This window comes from Rhamphochromis sp. 'chilingali' (genome assembly GCF_963969265.1).
Source record: "Rhamphochromis sp. 'chilingali' genome assembly, chromosome: 9".
In the NCBI taxonomy this organism is placed as follows: domain Eukaryota; kingdom Metazoa; phylum Chordata; class Actinopteri; order Cichliformes; family Cichlidae; genus Rhamphochromis; species Rhamphochromis sp. 'chilingali'.
In genome coordinates this window covers 10,897,347-10,924,026 of record NC_137936.1, presented here as the reverse complement: position 1 = coordinate 10,924,026, position 26,680 = coordinate 10,897,347, and the positions used below count along the sequence as shown (strand labels likewise).

The following is a 26,680-nucleotide window of genomic DNA, read 5'->3' as shown; positions in this document are numbered from 1 at the left end:
CCTCCAAGTGTTTAAGTGTTTGATTTCCTTCTATTGGAATAGATCTTTTCTCCTCAATACAGGCCCACTAATGTTGACACTGAGCTCTCAGCTTATCTCTTGATTGCAAACCTTTCCCTGCTGGCTGTCTGGTCAGAATAGCAGATTTTTTTAAACTCAAGAAGATCCCACAAAGTTTCTGGAGAACCCCTAGCCACTTATCTAAGAGTTAGTGCAACGTGACTGTATCATCAAATGTCTGGAAATCTAATTGTACTTTGCAAAACTTCACTTGTCCTCACTTTTACATTTTAGAGATGCCTTTTTGAATGAGAGTGGTTGCTGATCAATGGGCATGAGAATTTGCATAATTATGATGAATAAACTGACCTCCCAGCCCTTTGTTCCTTCAGTGGGCTGGTTTCAGTGTCAGGGCTCTGTGTGCGGGCAGGTGGAAATGTGGATCCAAATGCAGGACTCCGAGACGAAATGTAACTAAAACCACAGCTTTTATTGCTGGCATGAAACAGAAACAAGGTACGACGTGACACTGAGCACAGGAAAACACAGGGCTAATATACACAGGGTGGTAATCAGCGAATGGGCAACAGGAGGGAGACACAGCTGGGAGAGATCAGGGTTAACGAGACGGGGGGAACCAAGCTGCCCACACTAACATAAGACGCAGACCTTCACAATAAAACAGGAACAAGAAACCATCATACTAAGACACAGACTTGACATTTGAGAGACAGACAGAAAATGACACATGGAACTAGACATATACTAAGCAGACCCAACCGAAGAACAAATCCTAAACACAAACATGAAACTCTAATAATAAACATCATAATCATCATCATCATTAACACAAGAGAACAAGAAAACAATCCCTGATGCAAAATTACACCAAAACATAATAAACTCAAAATACTGGGTCCAACGGACCCAGAACCGTGACAGTCAGTCATTATGCAAATCTCCAAAAGTTGATTTTGTTCATCTGGACGTAGCGTTTTGTGGGAGAAACGTTTCGTCACTCATCCAAGTGACTTCTTCAGTCTCAGCTGACTGCAGGTTTCCCCAACCTTATAAACAGTACATTTGCATAATGACTGAAACCAGCCCACTGAAGGAACAAAGGGCTGTGAGGTCCGTCTTGCGTCCCATTTAAGCAAGTGCGTGTTCACACTGCCCCTGGATGTCCTGGCCTCTGAGGTTAAGGTGTACGGCTCCTGGTTGTCAACTGACCAATTTATCATGGCAAAGCCTGTGGTGGACAAAAGATAAGAGGCTGATTATAAAAATGATCCATGCACGCCTTATGACCTACAGCATGTACAGTTAACACAGCTAAATGGCTGTGAAATTGTAAAATTACTTTTGAAATAAAGCTATTCAAAGTCAATTAACTGTGACTATAATAATAGCAATGTTAGCCAGCAAACAAAACGTTAGCACTAATTAAAATAAGCTGCTAGGTGATGTTACTGTTTCAAGTTCTCTCATTGTTTGACATGTAGGGCAGATATTTTGGTGACACTGAGATCAGCCAGACACTAAACAGCAGTGTAATATCAACGCTAGATTAGATGTTTTCTAATCCGATAAAATGACATTATTCCTGTTTATAGAAGATGTTTGTCGTCTGTTTGTTTGACTGACAGGAACAGGAAATAGTGGTTGGAAATTACTGTTGGTGTTACATGAGGGTAAAGAAGGGCTTTAAGCACCTGGGTAAAAACTGGACCCATGATGAAACACTACAACAAGTACAACATATTCTTCAGTTTTGATATGTGACCATACTGTGCAGACTGCTGATGAGTTACACGGTTGCATTTCATTAATCATTGTTAAACTAAAGTGGTAAGCAGTTACTTTATCCTTTCACTTAAAATTTCCAGGAAAAACACTACCTTGGCTACTTTTGTGCTTACATTTGATCTATGCTGGGTCACTACTTTTGCACTATAATGCTGCTGCTGACACCTTGGTTCACACTGACAACTAGAAAAAAGCTGATAGGAAAAGAAGGATGGAAAATGCCTGGAATTTAGTTACACTTGCAAATACTGCTGCCTCCAAACTGCAAGCATCAATAAAATGTTACAGTATTGTTTTCTATATCTGTGCATATATCCTTATTGGTAGTTTTCTCGAAATAGAAGCTCTTCATTTTAAAAAAAAAACCTCTGATAACATTGCTGAAGCTAGCGCCCACCCCTACTGCGCATACTGCAAATATAAAACTGATATATACTTACATCATGGAGCAGTTGATGTCTGGTTTCCGACAAATACAGTAAAGAGGTGCGTTCTCCCCCTCCATACCAGTGTTCTCAGGCACTGGTACATGGTCAGTGTCAGACACTTCACTGTCCTACAACATACCACATAGGACCACATTAGAAATGACATGTATGTAGACATGCTAATTATACCTGGCTAAATGGATGCAGTAACAAAATGTTACTTAACTACTCTAGTTATTAGTTTCCAGATGTGTGCAGTTGCTCCAGTCTTACTGACAGTATACTGTTTCAAACACCAGTGCCAACATTTTATTTTTTAAATCTTAGTATGATTCTGCACCAAGACTTGTGGCCTGTTGCTCGGTAACTTATTGTCTGACTACATTAACTACAGTTCATAAACATCATTCATTTTCTCCTACTTATTTTATTCAGGTTGTATTTCAGCTGTCATAGGGCAAAAGTACACCCTGGACAGGTCGCCAGTCTGTTGGAGGGTTATTAGAGAGACTCAGACAACCACTCACACCAACAGCCAACTAACCTAACCCCGCGCATGTCTTTGGAGTTCAACACCAGTCTGGCCGAATCACAGATAAGCAGGGTGTCTGTGCTGCAGAGCACAGCTGTGTCAGAGACTCTCGACATCAATGTAGCGTTAAGGATGCGGAGCGATGGGTGCACTAACACAATGTAAATATTAAAGTTCTCGCCATTGTCAATATGCTGTTGCGCTCTTGTTCGTATTATTGCAACCATATCTCGAGTCTAGCTTACCCTAAAAGTTTGGAGAGAATTGGTCTGTTAAGAAACGCAATCGATTGTTTGGGACTGCTCTAGCCATCACGTCGCATAAACAACTCTACTTCCGGTGGGAAAACTAATTAAGGGTAAAGTCGCACTAATAACACCTACCACTCACGTTCATAAGCATACACTATGATCACTTCCACGCAGTAACGTTGTAATAAATATAATCCCCGGTAAAGTCAATTAGCGAACACTACTGGCATGTAATGCCAATGGCGACCATTTCACAAACTGTAGAAAATGCTCAAAATGTTGTCGGCACCAAAAGTGAAGGGCTGACAGTTGTGTTTATATACGAACCGTAAGCGCTAATGTTGGTTAGCATCAGCTAAAGCGAGGAAGTTTGACACTTGCAGAGGCAGTGAACGCAGAGAGAGCTTAAAAACGCATTGTGGGGTTTTTTTTTTTTTTGTTTTTTTGCATTAAGACGTTGCACACAAAATTACAGATATAACGGTGACTTAGCTGCTCGTTGGATAAACCCATGGACCTTAGAAAAGATCAACACTACTCGGATGTAAGCACCCGTGTATAACACAATAGGCAAAATTACGCTTGCTAACCTTTCCACATCACAGGCTTCACATTAAATAAACATTTTTCAAATACTCACCATGATCTGAGACCGTTTAAATATTTTGTTACTCTGAAAATATGGCAGTATGAAGCTAAACCTTTAGCTTGACGGCTAAAGCAATGCTAAGATTTACACGGAAACGATCAGCGGACATCGTTAAAGTACTATTGGTCTACATTCTTCTTCTATGGTAGCAGCCTGGGCAGAGTAACAGCCAACTTTAAACTGCGCCATCTGTTGGCACCAATTACAGTAGAAAACATGATTGCGACAACACGTTTTTTGGGGAAAATAACAGAGATTGAAACTTTACTGATAATTTGTCCAAGTTGAAAAATGCCCTCCTCCAAAAATATCACGTGACAACCTCATTGCCTTACAGAATTATGACGTCACACACGTAGAATCTTACCACCATTCTTTCTTTTGATCCGTTGACCCTTAAAACCTATAAATAGGGGTGAAGAGCAACGACTTTTAGTCCGTTTCTCGCAGCCTTGATGTGTGCAGCATTGAACCGTTCGCCAGAAAAGCCTTTTGAAATATTTGGATCCTTTGCAATTGTAACTGTATCCAGACCCAACATGTCTCAAAAAATTCCAAAGGGACAAGAAGTTGACCCATACGCTCTTCCTTGGGATGAGCCACTAGACTCTTCCCTTTCCTCTCTTCCCTGGTGTGACCAAGTGGAACTAGAGGAAAAGCGTTTGGAAGAACTGGAGGATGAAGCGCTCAGAAACGCAGAGAAGATTAAGTTCTTGATGGAGGAAAATGAGCAAAAGAGCGCTCAACTAAAAAAGTTGTCATACCAGCTTCAAGAAAAGGAAGCTATTATTGAGGGGAAACAACAGGATCTCCATGACATGGACAAAAAGAACCAGGAGCTCCAAGGAAAACTTGATGAAGCCCTGCAACAAAATGAAAAACTTGTCCAAGAGAAGAAACAAGACGGCATGAAGAAGAGAGGGCTGCACAGCAATCTCCAAGAAATGGAGCTAATGTACAGTGTAGACAAAAAAAGGCTTGATCGCACACTGCAAGAAAATGAAAAGCTTCTCAAAGAGAAAAGGCAAAAGGAGTTAAAAGAGAAAGAAATGCATTCCAAGCTTCAGAGCATCAAGCAACACAACGAAAGCTTGCAAGGAAAGCTTGATCAAGCTCTGCGGCAAAATAGAAAACTCCTCCAGGAGAAGATGAAAGACAGCACGAAGAAGAGAGGGCTGCACTCCAATCTCCGAGACATGGAGCTAATGTACAATGTTGACAAAAAAAGGCTTGATCGCACAGAGCAAGCAAATGAGAAGCTTCTCCAAGAGAAAAGGGAACAAGAAATCAAACAAAAAGAAATGGATTCCAATCTGCAGAGCATCAAGCAACAAAATGAAAGCTTGCAACGAAAGCTTGATGAAGCTCTGCGACAAAATAAAGAAATCCTTCAAGAGAAAGAGCAGCTGGACAGAAAGCAGGGAGACATGGAGTGCCAACTCCAGCTCATGGAGGGAAACAACAGGATGCTGCAGGTAAAGTTCGAAGAGACACTGCACAAATATCAAGACCTGCTTCAAGAGAGAGAACAGCTGGTCAATAAGCAGAGAGAAGAAAAACTTCTTCTCCAGGAGTTTGAGAAACAGGAGGCAACATCTAAAGTGCTGAAAGAAAGGTTGGAAGAAAAACAAGCCGTAATAGAAGAAGTGGAGAAAAAATGCAACAAGCTGCAGAAGCAAAACACCGAAACAATCGAGGAGCTGAAAATCCTCATCCTCGAGAAAAAGGTGCTCGTGGAAGAGCAGCTGAAGAAAAAGAAAAGACGCTTCTGCTTCTTCTGGAGGAGGAACACTCCTTCTTTCAGTACTGCCAATGTCGCCTCTTCCTCTCCCACCTCTGTTCCAGCTTAATCCCCCCCCCCCCCCCCCCTTAACTACTAACACCTCTCCCATCTCCCTCCCGTTTTTTCACAGTCACCCCCCAACCAGTCCCGACAGTTGACTGCCCCCTCTAGAGCCTGGTTCTGTCATAGGTTTCTTCCTTTAAAGGGAGTTTTTCCTATCCACTGTCGCCTAGTGCTTGCTCAGAGGGGATTGTTGGGGTTTTCTCTCCTCTCTCCCTTTACTTTCCATCCCACCCACCCACCCCCACCTTTTCTTTTTTCTTAATAATTGAACAATAAAAACAATTGGTCACTAATTAAATGTGTCAAATCAATGTCTTTATTCAAGAATACAAGAAATGGGTAATAGCTGCATGTGTGTTTGTGTGTGTGCATAATATGCATACTTTACGTGTTGGATCCAAATCCCACAAGGAATTAAATAAAACAAGAAGACAAACAAAAACAAATATTTCTCTCCCTTCCCAGGTCAGGAATCAGGATGAGGAAGAAATGAGGTCAGATCAGTGCAGGTTTTTGCACTACTGACATAAAGTTTCTGCTGATTAAAAAAAGTATGTCGATATTTCTGAAATACATTTGCAAACAAATAACTTTGACAACTTGTGTTTTTTCATAAAAGAAAAAAGAAAAATCAGAGAGCAGAGCTGGTAAAACAGCTTAGCTCCGCAGGTTACAGGAGATCAGATGCCAAATACTTTTCATGACAGTCTTCGTTATTGCATAAATCTCCCCTTTTATCATTGATCAGTAAATCACTGCATATACATTCATCTAACCGTTATAATTTCATGAGTAAAGACTCTCAGATGACTGAATGGCGGTTTTAGTAAATGTTGAACTTTATTGTGATTTCTATTTTTAGAATCAATTGCACACATTTTGATTTCGTTTTGCAAGCTGCTGATTTCACACAGATCCACTGCCCAAACGTGCCTTTGAGTTTTTCATCATTTAACAAGAATAGGCTCAGGCAATCATTGTGGAATTAGGCTTTGGGAAGGTCTGGGGACAGGTATGATGGTGGTGGTTTTAAAGCACTGTGGCACAACAGCTTGACTCAGGGAGATGTTAAAGATGCCCGCTAGGACATCAGTCAGCTGGTCAGCACGGGCTCCGAGCACGCGTCCAGGTATATTGTCTGGTCCAGCAGCTTTGTGTGGGTTGACTTTAGTGAGAGTCCTTCTCACACTGGCCGTGGACAGGGACAGCACTTGGTTGTCTGGCAAGCGGGTGGCCCTCTATAGTCCGTCTTGCGTCCCATTTAAGCAAGTGCGTGTTCACACTGCCCCTGGATGTCCTGGCCTCTGAGGTTAAGGTGTACGGCTCCTGGTTGTCAACTGACCAATTTATCATGGCAAAGCCTGTGGTGGACAAAAGATAAGAGGCTGATTATAAAAATGATCCATGCACGCCTTATGACCTACAGCATGTACAGTTAACACAGCTAAATGGCTGTGAAATTGTAAAATTACTTTTGAAATAAAGCTATTCAAAGTCAATTAACTGTGACTATAATAATAGCAATGTTAGCCAGCAAACAAAACGTTAGCACTAATTAAAATAAGCTGCTAGGTGATGTTACTGTTTCAAGTTCTCTCATTGTTTGACATGTAGGGCAGATATTTTGGTGACACTGAGATCAGCCAGACACTAAACAGCAGTGTAATATCAACGCTAGATTAGATGTTTTCTAATCCGATAAAATGACATTATTCCTGTTTATAGAAGATGTTTGTCGTCTGTTTGTTTGACTGACAGGAACAGGAAATAGTGGTTGGAAATTACTGTTGGTGTTACATGAGGGTAAAGAAGGGCTTTAAGCACCTGGGTAAAAACTGGACCCATGATGAAACACTACAACAAGTACAACATATTCTTCAGTTTTGATATGTGACCATACTGTGCAGACTGCTGATGAGTTACACGGTTGCATTTCATTAATCATTGTTAAACTAAAGTGGTAAGCAGTTACTTTATCCTTTCACTTAAAATTTCCAGGAAAAACACTACCTTGGCTACTTTTGTGCTTACATTTGATCTATGCTGGGTCACTACTTTTGCACTATAATGCTGCTGCTGACACCTTGGTTCACACTGACAACTAGAAAAAAGCTGATAGGAAAAGAAGGATGGAAAATGCCTGGAATTTAGTTACACTTGCAAATACTGCTGCCTCCAAACTGCAAGCATCAATAAAATGTTACAGTATTGTTTTCTAGATCTGTGCATATATCCTTATTGGTAGTTTTCTCGAAATAGAAGCTCTTCATTTAAAAAAAAAAAAAAAAACTCTGATAACATTGCTGAAGCTAGCGCCCACCCCTACTGCGCATACTGCAAATATAAAACTGATATATACTTACATCATGGAGCAGTTGATGTCTGGTTTCCGACAAATACAGTAAAGAGGTGCGTTCTCCCCCTCCATACCAGTGTTCTCAGGCACTGGTACATGGTCAGTGTCAGACACTTCACTGTCCTACAACATACCACATAGGACCACATTAGAAATGACATGTATGTAGACATGCTAATTATACCTGGCTAAATGGATGCAGTAACAAAATGTTACTAACTACTCTAGTTATTAGTTTCCAGATGTGTGCAGTTGCTCCAGTCTTACTGACAGTATACTGTTTCAAACACCAGTGCCAACATTTTATTTTTTAAATCTTAGTATGATTCTGCACCAAGACTTGTGGCCTGTTGCTCGGTAACTTATTGTCTGACTACATTAACTACAGTTCATAAACATCATTCATTTTCTCCTACTTATTTTATTCAGGTTGTATTTCAGCTGTCATAGGGCAAAAGTACACCCTGGACAGGTCGCCAGTCTGTTGGAGGGTTATTAGAGAGACTCAGACAACCACTCACACCAACAGCCAACTAACCTAACCCCGCGCATGTCTTTGGAGTTCAACACCAGTCTGGCCGAATCACAGATAAGCAGGGTGTCTGTGCTGCAGAGCACAGCTGTGTCAGAGACTCTCGACATCAATGTAGCGTTAAGGATGCGGAGCGATGGGTGCACTAACACAATGTAAATATTAAAGTTCTCGCCATTGTCAATATGCTGTTGCGCTCTTGTTCGTATTATTGCAACCATATCTCGAGTCTAGCTTACCCTAAAAGTTTGGAGAGAATTGGTCTGTTAAGAAACGCAATCGATTGTTTGGGACTGCTCTAGCCATCACGTCGCATAAACAACTCTACTTCCGGTGGGAAAACTAATTAAGGGTAAAGTCGCACTAATAACACCTACCACTCACGTTCATAAGCATACACTATGATCACTTCCACGCAGTAACGTTGTAATAAATATAATCCCCGGTAAAGTCAATTAGCGAACACTACTGGCATGTAATGCCAATGGCGACCATTTCACAAACTGTAGAAAATGCTCAAAATGTTGTCGGCACCAAAAGTGAAGGGCTGACAGTTGTGTTTATATACGAACCGTAAGCGCTAATGTTGGTTAGCATCAGCTAAAGCGAGGAAGTTTGACACTTGCAGAGACAGTGAACGCAGAGAGAGCTTAAAAACGCATTGTGGGTTGTTTTTTTTTTTTGTTTTTTTGCATTAAGACGTTGCACACAAAATTACAGATATAACGGTGACTTAGCTGCTCGTTGGATAAACCCATGGACCTTAGAAAAGATCAACACTACTCGGATGTAAGCACCCGTGTATAACACAATAGGCAAAATTACGCTTGCTAACCTTTCCACATCACAGGCTTCACATTAAATAAACATTTTTTCAAATACTCACCATGATCTGAGACCGTTTAAATATTTTGTTACTCTGAAAATATGGCAGTATGAAGCTAAACCTTTAGCTTGACGGCTAAAGCAATGCTAAGATTTACACGGAAACGATCAGCGGACATCGTTAAAGTACTATTGGTCTACATTCTTCTTCTATGGTAGCAGCCTGGGCAGAGTAACAGCCAACTTTAAACTGCGCCATCTGTTGGCACCAATTACAGTAGAAAACATGATTGCGACAACACGTTTTTTGGGGAAAATAACAGAGATTGAAACTTTACTGATAATTTGTCCAAGTTGAAAAATGCCCTCCTCCAAAAATATCACGTGACAACCTCATTGCCTTACAGAATTATGACGTCACACACGTAGAATCTTACCACCATTCTTTCCTTTGATCCTTTGATCCAAAAACCTATAAATAGGGGTGAAGAGCAACGACTTTTAGTCCGTTTCTCGCAGCCTTGATGTGTGCAGCATTGAACCGTTCGCCAGAAAAGCCTTTTGAAATATTTGGATCCTTTGCAATTGTAACTGTATCCAGACCCAACATGTCTCAAAAAATTCCAAAGGGACAAGAAGTTGACCCATACGCTCTTCCTTGGGATGAGCCACTAGACTCTTCCCTTTCCTCTCTTCCCTGGTGTGACCAAGTGGAACTAGAGGAAAAGCGTTTGGAAGAACTGGAGGATGAAGCGCTCAGAAACGCAGAGAAGATTAAGTTCTTGATGGAGGAAAATGAGCAAAAGAGCGCTCAACTAAAAAAGTTGTCATACCAGCTTCAAGAAAAGGAAGCTATTATTGAGGGGAAACAACAGGATCTCCATGACATGGACAAAAAGAACCAGGAGCTCCAAGGAAAACTTGATGAAGCCCTGCAACAAAATGAAAAACTTGTCCAAGAGAAGAAACAAGACGGCATGAAGAAGAGAGGGCTGCACAGCAATCTCCAAGAAATGGAGCTAATGTACAGTGTAGACAAAAAAAGGCTTGATCGCACACTGCAAGAAAATGAAAAGCTTCTCAAAGAGAAAAGGCAAAAGGAGTTAAAAGAGAAAGAAATGCATTCCAAGCTTCAGAGCATCAAGCAACACAACGAAAGCTTGCAAGGAAAGCTTGATCAAGCTCTGCGGCAAAATAGAAAACTCCTCCAGGAGAAGATGAAAGACAGCACGAAGAAGAGAGGGCTGCACTCCAATCTCCGAGACATGGAGCTAATGTACAATGTTGACAAAAAAAGGCTTGATCGCACAGAGCAAGCAAATGAGAAGCTTCTCCAAGAGAAAAGGGAACAAGAAATCAAACAAAAAGAAATGGATTCCAATCTGCAGAGCATCAAGCAACAAAATGAAAGCTTGCAAGGAAAGCTTGATGAAGCTCTGCGACAAAATAAAGAAATCCTTCAAGAGAAAGAGCAGCTGGACAGAAAGCAGGGAGACATGGAGTGCCAACTCCAGCTCATGGAGGGAAACAACAGGATGCTGCAGGTAAAGTTCGAAGAGACACTGCACAAATATCAAGACCTGCTTCAAGAGAGAGAACAGCTGGTCAATAAGCAGAGAGAAGAAAAACTTCTTCTCCAGGAGTTTGAGAAACAGGAGGCAACATCTAAAGTGCTGAAAGAAAGGTTGGAAGAAAAACAAGCCGTAATAGAAGAAGTGGAGAAAAAATGCAACAAGCTGCAGAAGCAAAACACCGAAACAATCGAGGAGCTGAAAATCCTCATCCTCGAGAAAAAGGTGCTCGTGGAAGAGCAGCTGAAGAAAAAGAAAAAACGCTTCTGCTTCTTCTGGAGGAGGAACACTCCTTCTTTCAGTACTGCCAATGTCGCCTCTTCCTCTCCCACCTCTGTTCCAGCTTAATCCCCCCCTTAACTACTAACACCTCTCCCATCTCCCTCCCGTTTTTTCACAGTCACCCCCCAACCAGTCCCGACAGTTGACTGCCCCCTCTAGAGCCTGGTTCTGTCATAGGTTTCTTCCTTTAAAGGGAGTTTTTCCTATCCACTGTCGCCTAGTGCTTGCTCAGAGGGCATTGTTGGGGTTTTCTCTCCTCTCTCCCTTTACTTTCCATCCCACCCACCCACCCCCACCTTTTCTTTTTTCTTAATAATTGAACAATAAAAACAATTGGTCACTAATTAAATGTGTCAAATCAATGTCTTTATTCAAGAATACAAGAAATGGGTAATAGCTGCATGTGTGTTTGTGTGTGTGCATAATATGCATACTTTACGTGTTGGATCCAAATCCCACAAGGAATTAAATAAAACAAGAAGACAAACAAAAACAAATATTTCTCTCCCTTCCCAGGTCAGGAATCAGGATGAGGAAGAAATGAGGTCAGATTAGTGCAGGTTTTTGCACTACTGACATAAAGTTTCTGCTGATTAAAAAAAAGTATGTCGATATTTCTGAAATACATTTGCAAACAAATAACTTTGACAACTTGTGTTTTTTCATAAAAGAAAAAAGAAAAATCAGAGAGCAGAGCTGGTAAAACAGCTTAGCTCCGCAGGTTACAGGAGATCAGATGCCAAATACTTTTCATGACAGTCTTCGTTATTGCATAAATCTCCCCTTTTATCATTGATCAGTAAATCACTGCATATACATTCATCTAACCGTTATAATTTCATGAGTAAAGACTCTCAGATGACTGAATGGCGGTTTTAGTAAATGTTGAACTTTATTGTGATTTCTATTTTTAGAATCAATTGCACACATTTTGATTTCGTTTTGCAAGCTGCTGATTTCACACAGATCCACTGCCCAAACGTGCCTTTGAGTTTTTCATCATTTAACAAGAATAGGCTCAGGCAATCATTGTGGAATTAGGCTTTGGGAAGGTCTGGGGACAGGTATGATGGTGGTGGTTTTAAAGCACTGTGGCACAACAGCTTGACTCAGGGAGATGTTAAAGATGCCCGCTAGGACATCAGTCAGCTGGTCAGCACGGGCTCCGAGCACGCGTCCAGGTATATTGTCTGGTCCAGCAGCTTTGTGTGGGTTGACTTTAGTGAGAGTCCTTCTCACACTGGCCGTGGACAGGGACAGCACTTGGTTGTCTGGCAAGCGGGTGGCCCTCTATAGTCCGTCTTGCGTCCCATTTAAGCAAGTGCGTGTTCACACTGCCCCTGGATGTCCTGGCCTCTGAGGTTAAGGTGTACGGCTCCTGGTTGTCAACTGACCAATTTATCATGGCAAAGCCTGTGGTGGACAAACGATAAGAGGCTGATTATAAAAATGATCCATGCACGCCTTATGACCTACAGCATGTACAGTTAACACAGCTAAATGGCTGTGAAATTGTAAAATTACTTTTGAAATAAAGCTATTCAAAGTCAATTAACTGTGACTATAATAATAGCAATGTTAGCCAGCAAACAAAACGTTAGCACTAATTAAAATAAGCTGCTAGGTGATGTTACTGTTTCAAGTTCTCTCATTGTTTGACATGTAGGGCAGATATTTTGGTGACACTGAGATCAGCCAGACACTAAACAGCAGTGTAATATCAACGCTAGATTAGATGTTTTCTAATCCGATAAAATGACATTATTCCTGTTTATAGAAGATGTTTGTCGTCTGTTTGTTTGACTGACAGGAACAGGAAATAGTGGTTGGAAATTACTGTTGGTGTTACATGAGGGTAAAGAAGGGCTTTAAGCACCTGGGTAAAAACTGGACCCATGATGAAACACTACAACAAGTACAACATATTCTTCAGTTTTAATATGTGACCATACTGTGCAGACTGCTGATGAGTTACACGGTTACATTTCATTAATCATTGTTAAACTAAAGTGGTAAGCAGTTACTTTATCCTTTCACTTAAAATTTCCAGGAAAAACACTACCTTGGCTACTTTTGTGCTTACATTTGATCTATGCTGGGTCACTACTTTTGCACTATAATGCTGCTGCTGACACCTTGGTTCACACTGACAACTAGAAAAAAGCTGATAGGAAAAGAAGGATGGAAAATGCCTGGAATTTAGTTACACTTGCAAATACTGCTGCCTCCAAACTGCAAGCATCAATAAAATGTTACAGTATTGTTTTCTAGATCTGTGCATATATCCTTATTGGTAGTTTTCTCGAAATAGAAGCTCTTCATTTTTAAAAAAAACCCTCTGATAACATTGCTGAAGCTAGCGCCCACCCCTACTGCGCATACTGCAAATATAAAACTGATATATACTTACATCATGGAGCAGTTGATGTCTGGTTTCCGACAAATACAGTAAAGAGGTGCGTTCTCCCCCTCCATACCAGTGTTCTCAGGCACTGGTACATGGTCAGTGTCAGACACTTCACTGTCCTACAACATACCACATAGGACCACATTAGAAATGACATGTATGTAGACATGCTAATTATACCTGGCTAAATGGATGCAGTAACAAAATGTTACTAACTACTCTAGTTATTAGTTTCCAGATGTGTGCAGTTGCTCCAGTCTTACTGACAGTATACTGTTTCAAACACCAGTGCCAACATTTTATTTTTTAAATCTTAGTATGATTCTGCACCAAGACTTGTGGCCTGTTGCTCGGTAACTTATTGTCTGACTACATTAACTACAGTTCATAAACATCATTCATTTTCTCCTACTTATTTTATTCAGGTTGTATTCCAGCTGTCATAGGGCAAAAGTACACCCTGGACAGGTCGCCAGTCTGTTGGAGGGTTATTAGAGAGACTCAGACAACCACTCACACCAACAGCCAACTAACCTAACCCCGCGCATGTCTTTGGAGTTCAACACCAGTCTGGCCGAATCACAGATAAGCAGGGTGTCTGTGCTGCAGAGCACAGCTGTGTCAGAGACTCTCGACATCAATGTAGCGTTAAGGATGCGGAGCGATGGGTGCACTAACACAATGTAAATATTAAAGTTCTCGCCATTGTCAATATGCTGTTGCGCTCTTGTTCGTATTATTGCAACCATATCTCGAGTCTAGCTTACCCTAAAAGTTTGGAGAGAATTGGTCTGTTAAGAAACGCAATCGATTGTTTGGGACTGCTCTAGCCATCACGTCGCATAAACAACTCTACTTCCGGTGGGAAAACTAATTAAGGGTAAAGTCGCACTAATAACACCTACCACTCACGTTCATAAGCATACACTATGATCACTTCCACGCAGTAACGTTGTAATAAATATAATCCCCGGTAAAGTCAATTAGCGAACACTACTGGCATGTAATGCCAATGGCGACCATTTCACAAACTGTAGAAAATGCTCAAAATGTTGTCGGCACCAAAAGTGAAGGGCTGACAGTTGTGTTTATATACGAACCGTAAGCGCTAATGTTGGTTAGCATCAGCTAAAGCGAGGAAGTTTGACACTTGCAGAGGCAGTGAACGCAGAGAGAGCTTAAAAACGCATTGTGGGTTTTTTTTGTTTGTTTTTTTGCATTAAGACGTTGCACACAAAATTACAGATATAACGGTGACTTAGCTGCTCGTTGGATAAACCCATGGACCTTAGAAAAGATCAACACTACTCGGATGTAAGCACCCGTGTATAACACAATAGGCAAAATTACGCTTGCTAACCTTTCCACATCACAGGCTTCACATTAAATAAACATTTTTTCAAATACTCACCATGATCTGAGACCGTTTAAATATTTTGTTACTCTGAAAATATGGCAGTATGAAGCTAAACCTTTAGCTTGACGGCTAAAGCAATGCTAAGATTTACACGGAAACGATCAGCGGACATCGTTAAAGTACTATTGGTCTACATTCTTCTTCTATGGTAGCAGCCTGGGCAGAGTAACAGCCAACTTTAAACTGCGCCATCTGTTGGCACCAATTACAGTAGAAAACATGATTGCGACAACACGTTTTTTGGGGAAAATAACAGAGATTGAAACTTTACTGATAATTTGTCCAAGTTGAAAAATGCCCTCCTCCAAAAATATCACGTGACAACCTCATTGCCTTACAGAATTATGACGTCACACACGTAGAATCTTACCACCATTCTTTCCTTTGATCCTTTGATCCAAAAACCTATAAATAGGGGTGAAGAGCAACGACTTTTAGTCCGTTTCTCGCAGCCTTGATGTGTGCAGCATTGAACCGTTCGCCAGAAAAGCCTTTTGAAATATTTGGATCCTTTGCAATTGTAACTGTATCCAGACCCAACATGTCTCAAAAAATTCCAAAGGGACAAGAAGTTGACCCATACGCTCTTCCTTGGGATGAGCCACTAGACTCTTCCCTTTCCTCTCTTCCCTGGTGTGACCAAGTGGAACTAGAGGAAAAGCGTTTGGAAGAACTGGAGGATGAAGCGCTCAGAAACGCAGAGAAGATTAAGTTCTTGATGGAGGAAAATGAGCAAAAGAGCGCTCAACTAAAAAAGTTGTCATACCAGCTTCAAGAAAAGGAAGCTATTATTGAGGGGAAACAACAGGATCTCCATGACATGGACAAAAAGAACCAGGAGCTCCAAGGAAAACTTGATGAAGCCCTGCAACAAAATGAAAAACTTGTCCAAGAGAAGAAACAAGACGGCATGAAGAAGAGAGGGCTGCACAGCAATCTCCAAGAAATGGAGCTAATGTACAGTGTAGACAAAAAAAGGCTTGATCGCACACTGCAAGAAAATGAAAAGCTTCTCAAAGAGAAAAGGCAAAAGGAGTTAAAAGAGAAAGAAATGCATTCCAAGCTTCAGAGCATCAAGCAACACAACGAAAGCTTGCAAGGAAAGCTTGATCAAGCTCTGCGGCAAAATAGAAAACTCCTCCAGGAGAAGATGAAAGACAGCACGAAGAAGAGAGGGCTGCACTCCAATCTCCGAGACATGGAGCTAATGTACAATGTTGACAAAAAAAGGCTTGATCGCACAGAGCAAGCAAATGAGAAGCTTCTCCAAGAGAAAAGGGAACAAGAAATCAAACAAAAAGAAATGGATTCCAATCTGCAGAGCATCAAGCAACAAAATGAAAGCTTGCAAGGAAAGCTTGATGAAGCTCTGCGACAAAATAAAGAAATCCTTCAAGAGAAAGAGCAGCTGGACAGAAAGCAGGGAGACATGGAGTGCCAACTCCAGCTCATGGAGGGAAACAACAGGATGCTGCAGGTAAAGTTCGAAGAGACACTGCACAAATATCAAGACCTGCTTCAAGAGAGAGAACAGCTGGTCAATAAGCAGAGAGAAGAAAAACTTCTTCTCCAGGAGTTTGAGAAACAGGAGGCAACATCTAAAGTGCTGAAAGAAAGGTTGGAAGAAAAACAAGCCGTAATAGAAGAAGTGGAGAAAAAATGCAACAAGCTGCAGAAGCAAAACACCGAAACAATCGAGGAGCTGAAAATCCTCATCCTCGAGAAAAAGGTGCTCGTGGAAGAGCAGCTGAAGAAAAAGAAAAGACGCTTCTGCTTCTTCTGGAGAAGGAACACTCCTTCTTTCAGTACTGCCAATGTCGCCTCTTCCTCTCCCACCTCTGTTCCAGCTTAATCCCCCCCCCCCCCCTTAACTACTAACACCTCTCCCATCTCCCTCCCGTTTTTTCACAGTCACCCCCCAACCAGTCCCGACAGTTGACTGCCCCCTCTAGAGCCTGGTTCTGTCATAGGTTTCTTCCTTTAAAGGGAGTTTTTCCTATCCACTGTCGCCTAGTGCTTGCTCAGAGGGGATTGTTGGGGTTTTCTCTCCTCTCTCCCTTTACTTTCCATCCCACCCACCCACCCCCACCTTTTCTTTTTTCTTAATAATTGAACAATAAAAACAATTGGTCACTAATTAAATGTGTCAAATCAATGTCTTTATTCAAGAATACAAGAAATGGGTAATAGCTGCATGTGTGTTTGTGTGTGTGCATAATATGCATACTTTACGTGTTGGATCCAAATCCCACAAGGAATTAAATAAAACAAGAAGACAAACAAAAACAAATATTTCTCTCCCTTCCCAGGTCAGGAATCAGGATGAGGAAGAAATGAGGTCAGATCAGTGCAGGTTTTTGCACTACTGACATAAAGTTTCTGCTGATTAAAAAAAAGTATGTCGATATTTCTGAAATACATTTGCAAACAAATAACTTTGACAACTTGTGTTTTTTCATAAAAGAAAAAAGAAAAATCAGAGAGCAGAGCTGGTAAAACAGCTTAGCTCCACAGGTTACAGGAGATCAGATGCCAAATACTTTTCATGACAGTCTTCGTTATTGCATAAATCTCCCCTTTTATCATTGATCAGTAAATCACTGCATATACATTCATCTAACCGTTATAATTTCATGAGTAAAGACTCTCAGATGACTGAATGGCGGTTTTAGTAAATGTTGAACTTTATTGTGATTTCTATTTTTAGAATCAATTGCACACATTTTGATTTCGTTTTGCAAGCTGCTGATTTCACACAGATCCACTGCCCAAACGTGCCTTTGAGTTTTTCATCATTTAACAAGAATAGGCTCAGGCAATCATTGTGGAATTAGGCTTTGGGAAGGTCTGGGGACAGGTATGATGGTGGTGGTTTTAAAGCACTGTGGCACAACAGCTTGACTCAGGGAGATGTTAAAGATGCCCGCTAGGACATCAGTCAGCTGGTCAGCACGGGCTCCGAGCACGCGTCCAGGTATATTGTCTGGTCCAGCAGCTTTGTGTGGGTTGACTTTAGTGAGAGTCCTTCTCACACTGGCCGTGGACAGGGACAGCACTTGGTTGTCTGGCAAGCGGGTGGCCCTCTATAGTCCGTCTTGCGTCCCATTTAAGCAAGTGCGTGTTCACACTGCCCCTGGATGTCCTGGCCTCTGAGGTTAAGGTGTACGGCTCCTGGTTGTCAACTGACCAATTTATCATGGCAAAGCCTGTGGTGGACAAAAGATAAGAGGCTGATTATAAAAATGATCCATGCACGCCTTATGACCTACAGCATGTACAGTTAACACAGCTAAATGGCTGTGAAATTGTAAAATTACTTTTGAAATAAAGCTATTCAAAGTCAACTAGAAAAATTTGCATTTCCTGCGAAAATGCAGTGTGGATGCTTAAAGCTGAAGCTGTATGCAAAAAGTAGCTGAAAAAGCTGAAAAGTTGCAGAAATTGTAAAAACTTTGCAGAAGCAAAAGAAGTTTGCTAAAATGGAATAACTTAGCAGAACTGCAATATCTTAGAGGAAACATAATACTTGGCAGAAATACAATAGCATAGCAGAATTTAGCAGAAATATTGTAACTTACCAGAAACATGATAACTTCTCAAAAATACAAGAATTTAGGAGAAATAGTATAAGATAACAGAAAGAATATATTTAGCCAAAAATACTTAAACATTACAGAAACACTATGATTTAGAAAAATAGTACAACAGAGCAGAAATATTGTGATTTACCAGAGACACTGTGATGAACTATGAATATTGTAATTTTAAATTAAGACTATGTTTTAGCACAAATATTATAATTTGGCAGAAATACTATAATTTAGCAGAAATACTATATTAAGCACAAATCCTATAAAAAGCAGAAATGGTATGATTAAGCATAAATACTACATTTAGTAGAAATACTTTGTTTTAGCACAAATCCCATAAAAAGCAGAAATACTGTACTATGATTTAGTAGAAAGACTATAATTAATCAGAAATACTAAATTTAGCAGAAATACTATATTAAGCACAAATCCTATGAAAAGCAGAAATAGTATGATTAAGCATAAATACTACATTTAGCAGAAATACTATATTAAGCACAAATCTTATAAAAAGCAGAAATACTATATTAAGCACAAATCCTATAAAAGCAGAAATAGTATATTAAGCACAAATCTTATAAAATAGCAGAAATAGTGTGATTTAGCACAATAGTAATAAGTTAAACAGAAAAATTGGAAAAGCAAAATGGACAGCTGAAAAAATGCTGAACATGCTGAGGTTCCCTCAAATATACTTGTTAAATGACAAAAATCAGCAAAAAAATTTATGACTGCCACACAATTACAAATATGTACACATGAGGAAACACACATGCACAGAGAGACACACACACAAGATCCAATTCAGTCAACCAGTCTAAATATATTGAATTTGAATCTTACAATGGGATCATCCCATTAAAAGGCTTTCTCTCTCTCTCTGTCACACACACACACACACACACACACACACACACACACACACACACACACACACACACACACACACACACACACACACAGGGAGAGAGAAGTAAGTTTCTAGGTCAGCCTGGGAGCTGGTGAATTTGAATCCACCAATCAGAGAGGCTGTGCACTTTTCCCCACCAAAACAGGTGCATCTGTTTACACACGCAGCAGCACAGAGAGACACAGGATTTTTGCAGTCTATTTCTCATAGTGACGACTCCCCTCAAACAAATGACCATAATTTCCTAACCGTAGGGGCTAGAACGGTCATTCTTACACCGTTTTGTTCAGAAGAGATGGGGGAATCTTCAAGTGTTGACAATTTAATATTAAAATATGAATTTTTAGAGATATATGACATGGATGACTTGTTGACTTAGAAGCCACGAATTCCCCAATATGCAAATTTGAATGCCTGAGACCACATATGTGATTGGCTGGCTGGGAAGCCGTGCAGGCCCTGATTTGTGGATTTGAATTCCTCAGCCCTCAGATATGATTGGCTGGCTTAGAAGCCACGAAGGCCCCAATATGCAAATTTGAATGCCTCAGGACACTTATTTGATTGGCTGGGAAACTGTGCAGGCCCTGATTTGAAAATTTGAATGTCTCAGTCCTCACAGAGGATTGGCTGCCTGGGGACCTGGCAGAAATATATAGAAATACTATTATTAAGCATAAATACTACATTTAGTAGAAATACTATGTTTTAGCACAAATACTATAAAAAGAAGAAAAACTATAATTTAGCAGAAATACTATATTAAGCACAAATCCTATAAAAAGCAGAAATACTATAATTTAGAACAAATAGTATAAAAAGCAGAAATACTATAATTTAGCAGAAATACTATGTTAGGCACAAATCCTATAAAAAGCAGAAATACTATAATTTAGCAGAAATACTATGTTAGGCACAAATCCTATAAAAAGCAGAAATACTATAATTTAGCAGAAATACTATATTAGGCATAAATCCTTTGAAAAGCAGAAATAGTATGATTTAGCAGAAATACTGTATTTAGCACAAGTACCGAAAAGTACCAGAAATACTATGATTTAGCAGAATAGTAATAACATATTGAAACACAAATGCACAGAGGGACACACAAACACAGGCTCTAATCCAGTCAACCAGTCTAACTATGTTCAATTTAAATCCTACAATGACATGCTGCCAAATAAGGGCAGGGTCCTCTCTCTCCCACTAAACACACACACACACACACACACACACACACACACACACACACACACACACACACACAGGGAGAGAGGACTAAGTTTCTAGGTCAGCCTGGGAGCTGCTGAATTTGAATCCACCAATCAGAGAGGCTGTTTACGTTTTCCCGCCAAAACAGGTGCATCTTTTTACACACGCAGCACAGAGACATAGACCTGCTTCTTTCAGTTTATTTCACATAGTGAGGATTCCCCTCAAACAAATGACCATAATTTCCTAACCATAGGGGCTAGAGCGGTCATTCTTACACCGTTTTGTTCAGAAGAGATGGGGGAATCTTCAAGTGTTGACAATTTATCATTAAAATATGAATTTTTAGAGATATATGACATGGATGACTTGTTGACTTAGAAGCCACGAATTCCCCAATATGCAAATTTGAATACCTGGAGCCCACATACATGATTGGCTGGCTGGGAAGCTGTGCAGGCCCTGATTTGTGGATTTGAATTCCTCAGCCCTCAGATATGATTGGCTGGCTTAGAAGCCATGAAGGCCCCAATATGCAAATTTGAATGCCTCAGGACACATATATGATTGGCTGGGAAGCCGTGCAGGCCCTGATTTGAAAATTTGAATGTCTCAGTCCTCACAGAAGATTGGCTGCCTGGGTACCTGGCAGAAATATATAGAAATATATAGAAATACTATGATTAAGCATAAATACTACATTTAGTAGAAATACTATGTTTTAGCATAAATACTATAAAAAGCATAAATACTATAATTTAGCAGAAATACTATATTAAGCACAAATCCTATAAAAAGCAGAAATAGGATGATTAAGCATAAACACTACATTTAGTAGAAATATTATGTTTGAGCAAAAATCCTATAAAAAGCAGAAATACTATATTAGGCACAAATCCCATAAAAAGCAGAAATAGTATGATTAAGCATAAATACTACATTTAGTAGAAATACTATGTTTTAGCACAAATAGTATAAAAAGCAGAAATATTGTAATTTAGCAGAAATACTATATTAGGCACAAATCTTATAAAATAGCAGAAATAGTATGATTTAGCACAATAGTAATCAGTTAAACAGAAAAATTGGAAAAGCAAAATGGACAGCTGAAAAAATGCTGAACATGCTGAGGGTCCCTCAAATATACTTGTTAAATGAAAAAATCAGCAAAAAAATGCACAGGGAGAGAGAAGTAAGTTTCTAGGTCAGCCTGGGAGCTGCTGAATTTGAATCCACCAATCAGAGAGCCTGTGTACTTTTTCCCGCCAAAACATGTGCCTCTTTTTACACACGCAGCACAGAGAGGCACAGCATTATTGCAGCCTATTTCTCATAGTGAGGACTCCCCTCAAACAAATGACCATAATTCCCAAACCGTAGGGGCTAGAGCGGTCATTCTTACACCGTTTTGTTCAGAAGAGATGGGGGAATCTTCCAGTGTTTACAATTTATCATTAAAATATGAATTATTAAAGATATTTGACTTGTAATGCACCATAACTGAGTAGAGCGAAGCAAAACCTGCCTTGACTTGCCCTCAAACAACGCTTTGTAACTCGAAATCTATTTGGAGTATCGATATCATTCTTTCACCGTAAGAGACAGCAGGCTTTGGTGAACAGTCATGGAAATTTTCAGGTCTCTGTGGAAATCCAAAAAAAAATTATGACGAGAGAAAAAAGTGGTTCATTTCCAGAGTTTTAAATCTGAAGAAATCTGAGCGAAGGACGAACTTCCTACCCTCAAACAAGTCCAACTCATTTCAGAACGGTAATAGGTGAGAAAGAAATTCTTGAATTGTGAGCGTCAGGGGTGTCTGAAGATATTCGGGGACAAGCCTCATGTCTTAAAGTCGCTTCGTTAAGGAGATATGACGATTCGAATATGCCTCTCATTACAGAAATCCAGCGGTGATTTTGAACAAGCTCTCCATTCACTTTATATGGAGAGTTTTCTGACATTGTGTTGGTCTGAGGAGATTTGCGAAAATTCTATAAATCCCACAACAATGATAGTGACATTTTCTGAAAGCCAGCAAAAATACCTACGTTTTGATGTATAATTTGTGGAAGTTGAGTGAAAATTGAGCAAGTAGCAAGAAGTTGTTCGGACATGAAGTGAAAATTGCAAAACCTTCAGTGGCACACTGGAAGGCAAGAGCATAGCAACCATAACAACGCATGTATTTTGTGAAAAATCACAATTTTGCAACTCAAAACTTTAAGAGGCATAAAAGTAAAACAGTAAAACATTTGAAAAAGCTGAATCATACCTGAATAGCCCAATAATTTGTGAACATTTTAAAGTTTGAATGGTTGTTCTAGGCGAAAGTATGAGGAAGTAGTTAAGTTTCAAAAACAAGCAAAATTTAGCAGAATTTTGGAAGTTTTCCATTCATTTCAATGGGACAAATTAAAGGAAAAAAGTGGAATATTTTAAAAAGTATAATAGCAAAAAATAGCAAAAATCATAGCGATGTTTAGCAGAAATAGCAGAATAGTATAAAATTTGAACGGTGAAAATAGCATAAAAATTGTGGAAGTAGTTAAGTGCCAAAGAAAGCAGAAAAAGTGGCAACTAGAATAATAATAATAAAAATAATAATAAAGAATAAAGAGAAACAGGAACTCAATAGTGTGGATGCTTAAAGCATCCACACAATTAACTGTGACTATAATAATAGCAATGTTAGCCAGCAAACAAAACGTTAGCACTAATTAAAATAAGCTGCTAGGTGATGTTACTGTTTCAAGTTCTCTCATTGTTTGACATGTAGGGCAGATATTTTGGTGACACTGAGATCAGCCAGACACTAAACAGCAGTGTAATATCAACGCTAGATTAGATGTTTTCTAATCCGATAAAATGACATTATTCCTGTTTATAGAAGATGTTTGTCGTCTGTTTGTTTGACTGACAGGAACAGGAAATAGTGGTTGGAAATTACTGTTGGTGTTACATGAGGGTAAAGAAGGGCTTTAAGCACCTGGGTAAAAACTGGACCCATGATGAAACACTACAACAAGTACAACATATTCTTCAGTTTTGATATGTGACCATACTGTGCAGACTGCTGATGAGTTACACGGTTACATTTCATTAATCATTGTTAAACTAAAGTGGTAAGCAGTTACTTTATCCTTTCACTTAAAATTTCCAGGAAAAACACTACCTTGGCTACTTTTGTGCTTACATTTGATCTATGCTGGGTCACTACTTTTGCACTATAATGCTGCTGCTGACACCTTGGTTCACACTGACAACTAGAAAAAAGCTGATAGGAAAAGAAGGATGGAAAATGCCTGGAATTTAGTTACACTTGCAAATACTGCTGCCTCCAAACTGCAAGCATCAATAAAATGTTACAGTATTGTTTTCTATATCTGTGCATATATCCTTATTGGTAGTTTTCTCGAAATAGAAGCTCTTCATTTTTAAAAAAAAACCCTCTGATAACATTGCTGAAGCTAGCGCCCACCCCTACTGCGCATACTGCAAATATAAAACTGATATATACTTACATCATGGAGCAGTTGATGTCTGGTTTCCGACAAATACAGTAAAGAGGTGCGTTCTCCCCCTCCATACCAGTGTTCTCAGGCACTGGTACATGGTCAGTGTCAGACACTTCACTGTCCTACAACATACCACATAGGACCACATTAGAAATGACATGTATGTAGACATGCTAATTATACCTGGCTAAATGGATGCAGTAACAAAATGTTACTTAACTACTCTAGTTATTAGTTTCCAGATGTGTGCAGTTGCTCCAGTCTTACTGACAGTATACTGTTTCAAACACCAGTGCCAACATTTTATTTTTTAAATCTTAGTATGATTCTGCACCAAGACTTGTGGCCTGTTGCTCGGTAACTTATTGTCTGACTACATTAACTACAGTTCATAAACATCATTCATTTTCTCCTACTTATTTTATTCAGGTTGTATTTCAGCTGTCATAGGGCAAAAGTACACCCTGGACAGGTCGCCAGTCTGTTGGAGGGTTATTAGAGAGACTCAGACAACCACTCACACCAACAGCCAACTAACCTAACCCCGCGCATGTCTTTGGAGTTCAACACCAGTCTGGCCGAATCACAGATAAGCAGGGTGTCTGTGCTGCAGAGCACAGCTGTGTCAGAGACTCTCGACATCAATGTAGCGTTAAGGATGCGGAGCGATGGGTGCACTAACACAATGTAAATATTAAAGTTCTCGCCATTGTCAATATGCTGTTGCGCTCTTGTTCGTATTATTGCAACCATATCTCGAGTCTAGCTTACCCTAAAAGTTTGGAGAGAATTGGTCTGTTAAGAAACGCAATCGATTGTTTGGGACTGCTCTAGCCATCACGTCGCATAAACAACTCTACTTCCGGTGGGAAAACTAATTAAGGGTAAAGTCGCACTAATAACACCTACCACTCACGTTCATAAGCATACACTATGATCACTTCCACGCAGTAACGTTGTAATAAATATAATCCCCGGTAAAGTCAATTAGCGAACACTACTGGCATGTAATGCCAATGGCGACCATTTCACAAACTGTAGAAAATGCTCAAAATGTTGTCGGCACCAAAAGTGAAGGGCTGACAGTTGTGTTTATATACGAACCGTAAGCGCTAATGTTGGTTAGCATCAGCTAAAGCGAGGAAGTTTGACACTTGCAGAGGCAGTGAACGCAGAGAGAGCTTAAAAACGCATTGTGGGGTTTTTTTTTTGTTTTTTTGCATTAAGACGTTGCACACAAAATTACAGATATAACGGTGACTTAGCTGCTCGTTGGATAAACCCATGGACCTTAGAAAAGATCAACACTACTCGGATGTAAGCACCCGTGTATAACACAATAGGCAAAATTACGCTTGCTAACCTTTCCACATCACAGGCTTCACATTAAATAAACATTTTTTCAAATACTCACCATGATCTGAGACCGTTTAAATATTTTGTTACTCTGAAAATATGGCAGTATGAAGCTAAACCTTTAGCTTGACGGCTAAAGCAATGCTAAGATTTACACGGAAACGATCAGCGGACATCGTTAAAGTACTATTGGTCTACATTCTTCTTCTATGGTAGCAGCCTGGGCAGAGTAACAGCCAACTTTAAACTGCGCCATCTGTTGGCACCAATTACAGTAGAAAACATGATTGCGACAACACGTTTTTTGGGGAAAATAACAGAGATTGAAACTTTACTGATAATTTGTCCAAGTTGAAAAATGCCCTCCTCCAAAAATATCACGTGACAACCTCATTGCCTTACAGAATTATGACGTCACACACGTAGAATCTTACCACCATTCTTTCCTTTGATCCGTTGACCCTTAAAACCTATAAATAGGGGTGAAGAGCAACGACTTTTAGTCCGTTTCTCGCAGCCTTGATGTGTGCAGCATTGAACCGTTCGCCAGAAAAGCCTTTTGAAATATTTGGATCCTTTGCAATTGTAACTGTATCCAGACCCAACATGTCTCAAAAAATTCCAAAGGGACAAGAAGTTGACCCATACGCTCTTCCTTGGGATGAGCCACTAGACTCTTCCCTTTCCACTCTTCCCTTTCCTCTCTTCCCTGGTGTGACCAAGTGGAACTAGAGGAAAAGCGTTTGGAAGAACTGGAGGATGAAGCGCTCAGAAACGCAGAGAAGATTAAGTTCTTGATGGAGGAAAATGAGCAAAAGAGCGCTCAACTAAAAAAGTTGTCATACCAGCTTCAAGAAAAGGAAGCTATTATTGAGGGGAAACAACAGGATCTCCATGACATGGACAAAAAGAACCAGGAGCTCCAAGGAAAACTTGATGAAGCCCTGCAACAAAATGAAAAACTTGTCCAAGAGAAGAAACAAGACGGCATGAAGAAGAGAGGGCTGCACAGCAATCTCCAAGAAATGGAGCTAATGTACAGCGTAGACAAAAAAAGGCTTGATCGCACACTGCAAGAAAATGAAAAGCTTCTCAAAGAGAAAAGGCAAAAGGAGTTAAAAGAGAAAGAAATGCATTCCAAGCTTCAGAGCATCAAGCAACACAACGAAAGCTTGCAAGGAAAGCTTGATCAAGC

At 40.0% G+C, this 26,680-nt stretch overlaps 4 long non-coding RNA genes across 4 annotated transcripts; all 4 read right to left on the bottom strand.

The window, feature by feature from the left end:
• Nucleotides 1–469: 469 nt before the first annotated feature.
• Nucleotides 470–3,980, bottom strand: LOC308401972. The gene is made up of 3 exons (XR_013972660.1): nt 3,658–3,980; nt 2,247–2,362; nt 470–1,249 (listed from the first exon to the last, which is right to left on the bottom strand). It is a non-coding gene; the product is annotated as an uncharacterized lncRNA (long non-coding RNA).
• A 1,825-nt stretch (nt 3,981–5,805) lies between these two features.
• Nucleotides 5,806–9,680, bottom strand: LOC308401969. The gene is made up of 2 exons (XR_013972658.1): nt 7,876–9,680; nt 5,806–6,873 (listed from the first exon to the last, which is right to left on the bottom strand). It is a non-coding gene; the product is annotated as an uncharacterized lncRNA (long non-coding RNA).
• Nucleotides 9,681–11,422: 1,742 nt separating this feature from the next.
• Nucleotides 11,423–15,290, bottom strand: LOC308401970. The gene is made up of 2 exons (XR_013972659.1): nt 13,489–15,290; nt 11,423–12,491 (listed from the first exon to the last, which is right to left on the bottom strand). It is a non-coding gene; the product is annotated as an uncharacterized lncRNA (long non-coding RNA).
• Nucleotides 15,291–17,039: 1,749 nt separating this feature from the next.
• Nucleotides 17,040–25,866, bottom strand: LOC308402198. Its single transcript, XR_013972715.1, has 2 exons — nt 24,136–25,866; nt 17,040–18,108 (listed from the first exon to the last, which is right to left on the bottom strand). It is a non-coding gene; the product is annotated as an uncharacterized lncRNA (long non-coding RNA).
• Between the last annotated feature and the right edge of the window lie 814 nt (nt 25,867–26,680).